This window comes from Gallus gallus, chromosome 4, assembly GCF_016699485.2.
Source record: "Gallus gallus isolate bGalGal1 chromosome 4, bGalGal1.mat.broiler.GRCg7b, whole genome shotgun sequence".
NCBI classification, from domain to species: Eukaryota; Metazoa; Chordata; class Aves; order Galliformes; family Phasianidae; genus Gallus; species Gallus gallus.
This window is the reverse complement of record NC_052535.1, coordinates 5,958,594-5,968,730: the sequence shown is the minus strand read 5'-3', so window position 1 is coordinate 5,968,730 and position 10,137 is coordinate 5,958,594. Positions and strand designations below refer to the sequence as shown.

General features: G+C 36.5%; 1 long non-coding RNA gene across 4 annotated transcripts in view; it reads right to left on the bottom strand.

The window, feature by feature from the left end:
• Positions 1-877: 877 nt before the first annotated feature.
• LOC121110810 overlaps positions 878-10,137 on the bottom strand; it is a 55,648-nt gene continuing 46,388 nt past the window's right edge. For 2 of the 4 annotated variants that reach the window (XR_005859973.2, XR_005859975.2), the window contains exons 3-7: positions 9,095-9,187; positions 7,126-7,228; positions 6,176-6,387; positions 1,554-1,720; positions 878-1,024 (exon numbers count right to left, since the gene is read on the bottom strand). This is a non-coding gene — a long non-coding RNA (uncharacterized LOC121110810). The remainder of the gene's footprint in view (positions 1,025-1,553; positions 1,721-6,175; positions 6,388-7,125; positions 7,229-9,094; positions 9,188-10,137) is intronic. The other 2 variants (XR_005859976.2, XR_005859974.2) reach the window with 1 other exon arrangement.

Sequence of the window (10,137 nt, the reverse complement as noted above, 5' to 3'; positions counted from 1 at the left end):
CATATTTAAATCCAACAATTCCTAGGTAACTAGTAAATAAAGGCTGTTAAATCCTACCTAGAGATACACAAACATGCTACTTCTCTCTGTTTTCTCCCTCTCATCTCCACTAAAGCCACGTGCAATTGTTCTAGGTCTCCAATTAAAATTCCTCAAAGAAAACAATGGCTGGGAGAAAGTTATTCCCAGCAGCAATTAGTGTCTCGATGTTAATGAGGGTTCAGTCTTGGAAGAAGCATGAAGAAATGCATCCTGAGACACAACAAGCATGAACAAAGACCAGCAAAATCCTGCATCAGAGCAAAGGGAGAGCATCTGAAAGAACGTTTTCACCAATATGCATGACCTTGACATCAAAGGCGACTCATTTCCCTGTATTCTAGTCCCTAAATGAGACCTATGAGACCTACTCACCACCACAGCGTATTGAAAGCTTAAAAAATTGTCTTATTTCCTTGAAGATACCTGTTAAAGTTTTTAGGTAGAAAAAAAGCACACTCCAGGTCTTTCATTCACATGTACAGGAAAAGTTACTACAGGAATCATCAGGCAAGAACATACACTTATTTACTTGAAGTAGATTTGTTATCTTGGATCCTCCTCCACCCTCCATATTAATCCAAAGAGATGATTCTCTTGAAAAGCTGCTGAAAAAAATCATTAAATCAAAATAAGTGATACTAATAATGTTTTGTATTTCCTAAATTTCTCATACTGACTCAAAGGTATGTTGGTCTCAGGACTTGCCAGTGATTGTGGTAGAAAGAACAGTAAAATACTGCAAAAACTACTCCAGAGTTGAGGACTGTTGGCCAATAAAGCTTGCCTGGATCAAAAAGCTGAGATATTAAAATAAATCAAAGTCATATCTGTGCATTTGTGAGCTTTATTTTGAGGTCCTAGTCAACAGGTGCAGATCTGTTTCATCACCATCAAACAACTTCTGAATCAACCATCTAACTGTAAGTCTTCATATTGCTTTCTCTCCTTACAACCTGTACCACATTGCCAGTGTCTCGCACATCTAGGAACACAGATGAAAAAGCGTGTATGGTTAGGGTGTGGGGGTGTTGGAAGGTCTTTCACAGCATATTTTTTCCCTTCAACAAAATTGAGTGCCTATCATAACAGAGGAGAAAAACAAACACTAACAAAAACAAGAAGAATAAACCTTCTGTACTGGATTTTTGGAATATTTTTCACTCTGTCAAGAGATTAAATAATTCGTGCCTCACAGTTTTAAAGTCAAGTGTTTGGGGATGTATAGGTTACCTTTCCACCAGAATTGTCAGCTCTGGAAAGGATTTAAAAGCTCCGAGCAAACAAATCCTACACAGTAAGACAGAACTGGCAGCATTTTACTGACTGTGTGCCAAAATGACAACATCAGCCAGTGAGTCAGCCATAGGCCTCTGTGTTCCCTGGCATGCTAGGAGGGAGGAAAAAAACACAGAACAACAACCGTTTTCAGTGCTACTACACGGTGATCAGTGAAGATCTTACTTATACTGCCTTCATGCTCAAAGTTGCATCAGGATTATCTCAAGTCTTACATTAGTTTTCCTGTGTTTTCTTACTTCACCTTCTGTTGTGAGAGGTAGAGCCAAAGAAACTTGCTATGTGGTTTATAAATTCAGCACAGCCAGCACAGGCTAATACAATAAAGTCAGTGCCACAGTGTCACTTGTCACTTTCAGAGCATGAGATGAAATGATGCCATCTGTGAGAGAAAATAAAATGGGGAAGTGAGTCATCGCACACTCTGCTAAAACGCTGGAGCTGGAGAGAAAATGATGGAGGAATGGCAATCAGAAATCTCAGCTCTAGTGATTACCTCTTAACTCATATAAAGATAGCTTGTTTTAGTCTATACTAGTGTCACCTCACAAACCTGCTACGCACACCTGCACTTTTATGGTAGTTTTATTACATCAGCTAAACACACCTGCATTTTTATAGCTGTGTTTACCTGAAGGCTCTGTAGTAGTAGGGTCAGTGACATAAGTTGAGAATTTAAAAATATTCAGCAAGTTCAAATCGATGTGAACATATAATAGATCATTAATTAGTATTCAGTTCACTATGAAGTATAGTACTGAATAAGTAGTGAATAAAATCAATCCACTGCTACTTGCAGGTTTTCTGCATCTGAATCGCCTTGTATGAAGTTCTGTCAAAAATGAAAACCTACACAACGCCTGTAACTCAGAAGAGGTTCTGATTTTAAAAGGTCTCCAAATTCTATTTGCCGTTTTTCTTTTGGGTGATCCAATTTTATGTCAAGAAATAAACATTTCATGATATCCAACTTGTGGTATAAAATAGGATTCATCACTGTAGAAGGAAGCATAGTTTTTGATTCATTTTAACTAACACACCTAAAAAACATGCTGTCACATATGGTTCAACCGTTTCACAGATACTGAATTGGCAAGGTGTTATTCTCCTCTGTTTATAGCCAACAGAAAGTTGTAGCATTAACCTTTATCCACCAGGACTCCAGAACTTCTTGTAAACTTCCAATGCACTTCCAACAGTAGTTCAAATGTATAGAATGTTAAAGATATTACCAGTGTAATAAGTAATACGGAGTCAATTTGTTCAGATGAATCTGTAATAGGTGACAGTAACTTTTACTATATTGCAATAGGCCACTGACAGAGACATCAGCAATCCATTTGTTGCATATGGTTACTCATGAAGGGTTTTCATTCCTACATTACTCATCAATAAGTGCAAAAAACAAACCACAACCCTAAACTACAGGGCGTTCTTAGTGAAATCTCACCAGCTTCCATTAACTCAGAAGAATGCTTGCACAATTGTCACTCAACTATATTACATATATACATTAACATCAGGTGGTCAGATACTGTAAAATCAGTTTCTGCTTATTGCAGAGATCATTTATGATTCACTCAACAGCATAAACAGATTACTAAGTCCTTGCTTGATATTGTAAAGTTTTACTTTTTCTATTACGTCACACGGTGTTCTTCACTTATCTTACTAGTTTCTTACAGAAGCACTGGGAAAGTACTTCCATTCACCTACGCCACGCTAAGCTACAATTACAGACCTCCAAGAAATACAAATCCTCTTTTGTATCTCAGTAATGAACAGACAAATGAAAAACAGATAAAGTGTTTGTTTTAACAAGATTTAATGGTACACGATTTTTATTTCTAAGCAGCTTAATAAAGTACTGATATTTTTTCCCCACCTGCACCTATTGATTTCACATAAAGAAACTACAAATTCTACATATCATTTAAAATAAAACCAATAAAGCCAATAAAACCATTAATGCGACCAAATGATGTGATCACCTTTGCTACCATCACCACAGTTATAGAAGGGTTGCTGGTACTCAGCTAAGTCTGAGCCAGGTGTGTTCCACATGCAAAAGGAATAGTGCTTGCTGAAATCACTTCAGTAGAGAGGAGCTGACATCAGTTGGTGAGCTGCAACCTGTTAGCTTGCAGATAATGTCATTTTTGACTGATGCCAACCCCTTTTCAACTTCAGATTAAGTGTCAAAGCAACCAGAAATAACTGTCCCCTCTACCCAAGACATCATCAGTTAAATGTCCCTTTTCAATGTCATTGTAAGCCCACATTGGATAGCCAAATGATTCAACAGAAGTCAAGGTAGAAAACAGGGAGGAGAGGGAAGAAGCAATCACGTAGGGAAGGTATTGACATATTACAAGTTACCTGGACCTGCTCAATCAGCTCCAAGCAGCCAGAAATGAAGACAATTTGGAAGATTTGCAAATTGTTTCAGAGAAATTCCGAGATACATTGGAAAATGCCAGAAGACAAAGATCAAAATGAAGATAGAATAAAATACTGATTACCAGAAAGACTGTAATAGAATATAACCTTTCCATAGAAGTCATACAGGTACACTCATTTCAGAAGCAAAATACAAATCAACTGGACAATTATTTAATGTAGATTAATAGTTAAAAAGCCCTAAATTTTAATATATACTTGAAATTATTGATGTTTACTTGTTCTCAAAAAAATAAGTCCCCTAATATCTTCTCTAAATATACTTAGAATATGATGAACTTTATTACCAGACTACTTACATTTATTAATCAAAGAATTAGACTCACGATAACAGTGCATAAAGAACACAGGCAGCGAAACCAGTGCCTGTACTAGAGGCTTTTACCATTACGTTATTCTAGTCTTTTTCTGTTTATATTCATTGTTTTCATCGTATCTACAGGAATTGCCTTGGTGACAGACTAGAGCAGCATTTCTCTGTTCTGTACAGTCCACACTCAACTTCCTTCTCTTCTGGCTGCCCACACTGCTTGTGCTATGTGCTCTGCTAACTTTTCTTAATCCACACTATCTGTACATCTAAATGTCAGGTCTATGCATTCACCTTACAGTCCTCTTGCAGATTTACCTGAAAAGTCAATTCTGCAGCTCCAGGTTTCTGTGCATCCTGTGACATTTAAATTAGCTTAGAACACATAAGCGAAGTCCACTTAATATGGTAACTACTGCATGAAACAGACCTTGATTTTATTTTAGAAATTTCCAGCAGGATTCTAAAACCTGAACTCTCACCTATACCAATATGCCTGTCAGTGCCCTCATAAAGACCAAATACTGATACCTCTGCCCAGTCATGGTGAACTTCAGTAAGTTTCATCTTGGAATTTGCCAAAACCTACAATTTCAGCCAAACAGGTTTGCTTACAATCCTGCAAGCTGTGGCAGGGAAAAAGCCTGTTAATGAACAGCACAGTATTTGAGCTACCAAAATCCTCTCATGCCCCATTGGGTCTGTTGCATGGCAGGGCCTCAGTAAAAATTTACTTTCATCTCTCTGTAAAAAAATGTTCACCAGCATTAAACATGCGGAATAGCACCAGAAGCACTGCACCTGCTACCCCTGCCACTATGGTCAGCGTTCCCAACCTGCCTACCCCACTGCCCAGTCTGAGTGAATGATTTTCTAAGCAGATGGTTACCATTGTTAAATAGATAAATTATAGCCAGCAGAAAGCATGAAGATTGGCATCACTTCCATGGGTAAAGTTGTATAATCAAGAAACAGTATTATATATGAATTAGCATTCTACTAAAAAATATACAACTTAAATTTTTAGAGCCCAATATGCTTTCTACGGAAAGCAAACTTTAAGTTTCCTTTCTTATTCCTGAAGCTTTGCAATCAGTGTTTCTGAACTGTATTTTTTCTCATTAGTCTTCTGGTTCCAAATATAATCTTCTATCTGGCAGCAAAGACAGCAAAACATTTGTTCCCTCTCAGTACAGCTGCAACCATTTGGATTTTAAAAAAAATTGTTTTGGTGATCCAACAGTTCTCTGTCACATTGATTTTTCCAAAATAACATGGATTTTTTTTTCTCCTTTTGAGGGGGAAAATTAGGAACAAAAATATATTTCCTGTGTCTCCTTCTCCAATTCTCACCTCTCCAAACTGATAGATGACATTTGATTAAACTCCAGACTAACGTATTGTGAAGCTTTTGTACGTATACTCCTATAAAACAACGTCTTGACTTTTTTATTCTCCAACATGCAACATGCACAACCCTTCCTTCTACATAACAAATGAAGGACATACATGCTGCAGAAAATATAAATCACTCAAATCGCTCATCAAAATAGAAAACGTTTTCATATGAAAGTACACTGTAGTATTTAAAGACACAGCAAGAACAAATGTTTCTGATAGCAGATAAGAGTTAAATAAACCCCAAATCATGTCATTACGTTTAAACACAAAGACAATACTGGGGAGTTTGGGGTGGTCTTTTTTGTAGAATCACTGAAGTGAAGCTAAACAAATATGTTCCCTTTTCCAGATGCATGACAATACATTGGAGGTGGTACAGAAAGTTAGAACTGAAATATCACAATACTTACTTGGAACAAACAAGTAAACAAAACTATGTCATAAACTACCAACAGGGTAACGTTAGTTCTAGTCTAAAATGCTGCCTATGCCCAAAATGTGGACAATTAGAAGGTGAAAAAGCTTTAACTTCGAACAGGAGTTTATACTTTTACACAGAGTATCAAAGCCAGAATAGTGCACATATTAGTACAGAAATATGGCATAGTATGTACATAATCACATTCAAGCATTGGCAGAAAATGTAAGTTAAAAAAACAAACTTACCTGTTCACTAGTGTTTCATGCAATTTTCCTTTCACATCATCCTCTTTTGTAAAAACTTCAAATCTTGAAGGCCCCTCCTCACCTTAAACACCACAGTATTCTGACGGTGCCACAACATGCTGAATAGAGGACCCCAAATTGCCTTTGAGTAGAAACCTATGGTGTGCTGTTCCTTCAATTTACTGTTCAATGTCCATTTTGCCTTTGTTTTTCTAAATTACATTGTAGGCAAGAGATAAAAAAAATTATGTATCACAGCTGCTTTTGTATCGGACTGAATTCCTATTCTGTAATTTCATTACATCATTAGTATACTCCAGGACACAACATTATTACTAACACATATTATGTGCTATAAAGTGATGAGCAAAATCAAGCATTACAACAAGCTCTGCAACATTTAGAACCTTATTAATTTGACATTATTTACTTGACTGTTCACCATCCTCTGTGAAGTCTTATTGCTTCATTAAAATTAAGTTATTCTACTGTTTGACAACTTCATACAGTTAAGAATACAGTTACGACCTTTTCCCTGGTCTCTTTTCTTCAATTATTGTTTTTTGATAGCTCTATGTCATGATGCATTTCTCAAAATTATTGTATAATTTGCACAATTCAAATCACTCTGCATTTGACCTTGCTCCATGCCCCACAGTCAGAACACACTCCAATTCTCTATAATCATATTCTGTTTATATTCTGAAATGACAGAAGTCAAATGTATGCAAATGGCAATAAAATCTGCAGTCTTCAAAGCAACTGCTCAATCTAGTAATTACTTTCACTTCTTTACTTGCACCCCTCCCTGACCCCAGCACCACAGAAGTTCCTGTGACCTCATCCCTCAGCACCGTATCAGGCACCTAATGAGGTGACAGTGTCAGTGCTCACTCAGTTCTCCTCCCCCAACTTGCTGTCAACAAGATCACTGGTGTTAGCGAACTTACTAGTATGTCCAGCCCCTCAGAATTAAATCGTGTGAAATTCCTACAGAAAATCCACATGGCCGAAGTAACAGTCTCTCACATCCACATTTTCAGTTAGGTTTACCTAGGATAAAAATCTCTTACTGCGATCATTACTGACAAATTCTTTGCAGCCTAAACAGAGGCTCTTATCTTGAGTAAAAATCTCTTGATTACTAAGCAAAAAACTTCTAACAGTTTGATTCTGCATCCTCAGTATTGACTTAATAGAAGCAGATCAAAAAGCAGCAGTTTCTACCTTCTGTGCATGACACAATACATTAAGTGTAATAAATATTTTTATACAGAAAAAGTAGCAACTTATCTTCAGATGTCCTGCTGCAATTTTTAGACGATGATAATCATTCTCCTTCAAGACTAATAATGTAATTTTTCCCTAAAAACAGACCTGAACTGTGTAAATATTCATTCTGTGTAAATAACAGATACTTCATTGTAGTTTTGCACAGAAGTTCTGTTTTACTATTTGAAATACTAAACCAACATGTCAGACATGAGTGAGCTAACCAGAGGGCAGGAGATGGAGAGGGATGACAATTTGACTACAGTCTAGACTAGTAGAGTTTAACATTTAGTTGAATATACAGCATTACTTGAGTAAAAAGCAATACCACTGAAATCTGATCATGCTATAGCTATATTTTGCAGATGTTAATGAAAATATAACCAGATCAAAGGAATGTTTTCTGTTTCCAAGAGATAAACATTTCAAGCTTTGTTTTCAAAACAGGATTCTACATGGCAGACAGGACTGACTATGCCATCCAAAGGCAAGCTTTTTTGGTTGTTGGGTTGTTTCTCTCTCTCTCTGTATATACATAGTATGACTAGCTAAGGAGTAATTATCATCTACATAATCAACAGAAAACAAGGTGATTAACACATTTTATACTTACTAAAACTAGTCCAATATGCTTTACTTGAACAGATTACTTTCCATAAAGGTTTCTCCAGTACAAATTCTTGAATGAGTATCAGAATGTGAAATACATCCATATCACCAGAGAGCACATTCTTCCTCTGGTATTATTGCAAAACTCTGACTATTTGAGAAACCTCCACGCTGTCCCAAGAAGGACAAACTGAACCAAACATGTAAAAGTTATTAAAAAAAAAGATGCATTTATTTCTGTATTAAAATATCACTAAGCATCCATGGCCAGATCACCTCCAGAGAGCTCCACAGGACACATTAAGAAATCTTCTTCCAACAAAAAAGCAAGTAACCTCATAACAAGCTAGATATAATAATAAAATGGCTACTAAGCATGGAGACACGATTCACTGGAATGGTTCCAGAAATGTGAATTATCTGTGCACAATTGCCCTGCAGAACTAGATTAAACAGTGCTCGTTTAAGCAAGATCCCTTCAGAAAAAAAATAATGTCAATATTATTTGTTTTTAATCCAAAACAAGCATATCTAAAACAAGTGATGCTTTTTCTTAAGCTGCTATGACAACAGGTTCAGCATTTTAAAACAACTGGCTAACATCCAGTGTTAAATTATCCAAACTGTTGACACAGATTTGTACTATAACTTAACAACCACATTTTCTGCAGATGCTTTTAACCATTGAAAGACGTGTCTAGGGTACCACAGATATCAGTGTGTTGTGTTTACTACTGTGCCCATGCTTCCATCTTGATGACAAGGAGGACGACTCCTTCATCATTCCCACTACAGAATACACAATGGTTCACATCTTGAAACTGTTTCAGTGTTATTAACCTGGATTCCATTTGGATGAAATGAAGCCAGAAGGTGAGTTCAAGGAACATACTTGATGTATACTAAACCACTATGAGGGTTTTTTTGGTTTGTTTTCAGAATCTACAGAACAAGCTTAGAACTATTTTCAAGTAAACATTCCCTTCCCACCCTGTAAATGCAGGGATATCATTTGTACTATATTAACTCTATACTCACCACTATAGTTGCTGATGGTCACGTAGCCAAACTTTGATTGTTTTCTGGAACATCTCCAGAATTTAGTTTACTTTGAGAATCTTGGCACAATTTCTTAAATAAATAAATAAAAATCAAGCGTGTTTCAGCCATCTGGCTGGACTGTAGCAGTACATCAACAATTGGTGCTAATGCAGTTAAGAACTGAATTGTTTGCAATGAATCTGCTTCATTCACTAACCCTGTGTTGCTAAGTAAAGGTTTTATTATGTTACTCCTACTTACTGCACAAAACCCACATTTGCGTGGAGGATTTATCTGAAGAAGTGAAACTGCTTTGCACCTTTGTGCTAACATAAGCTTCTGCTATGACTATATTTTTTCACACTTAAGTGCCCCACACTGGGAGGGAAAGGTTCATTCTTTGAATTACAAATGTAAGTTCAGTATTTCTTCAGTAAGTAGTCATCTTCTTTCATTGATGTTTTCTGGAAATGGTTACACATTTTTCTTCTCCTAAAACAGGTCAAAATGCTTATCGATTGTAGCAAAAAAGATTCAAATTGGGTTAAAATTTCAACATGGAAACTAATGCTCTTCCTCATTGGAGACTGTGGAGCTATCCATATGCCCCAAGTGGCTTCCTTGTCGGACTGAAGTATAAATCCCAATAACTTGCAGTCATAAACTGATCCTTTTCCAAAATACCCCAGCCCAGCTGTTAAGCAACTCTTGTATTGCCATGAGAACAAATACAGTCTTAAAAAGGGCCCTTCAAAATATTTCCACTTTGGAGGCATTTTTATTACTTATAAGAAACTTAAGTTACAGTGACCTTCATATTTTTCTGGGTTTTTATTTTGTGTTGTCGCTCCCATAGCAAAACATGACTTCCTCTCTTTGCTTGGGAAAAAAAAATAAAATCAGTTCTCTCTGATCAGTAATATAGGATTATTCATGCTTTTCCATTCTGTGCATGTTGTATGAGTTTCAAATTAACTTTTCATCACAAGGTTTTTTATTATGTTTACAATTTCGGAAACAGTTCAACTTCTGACTGATGT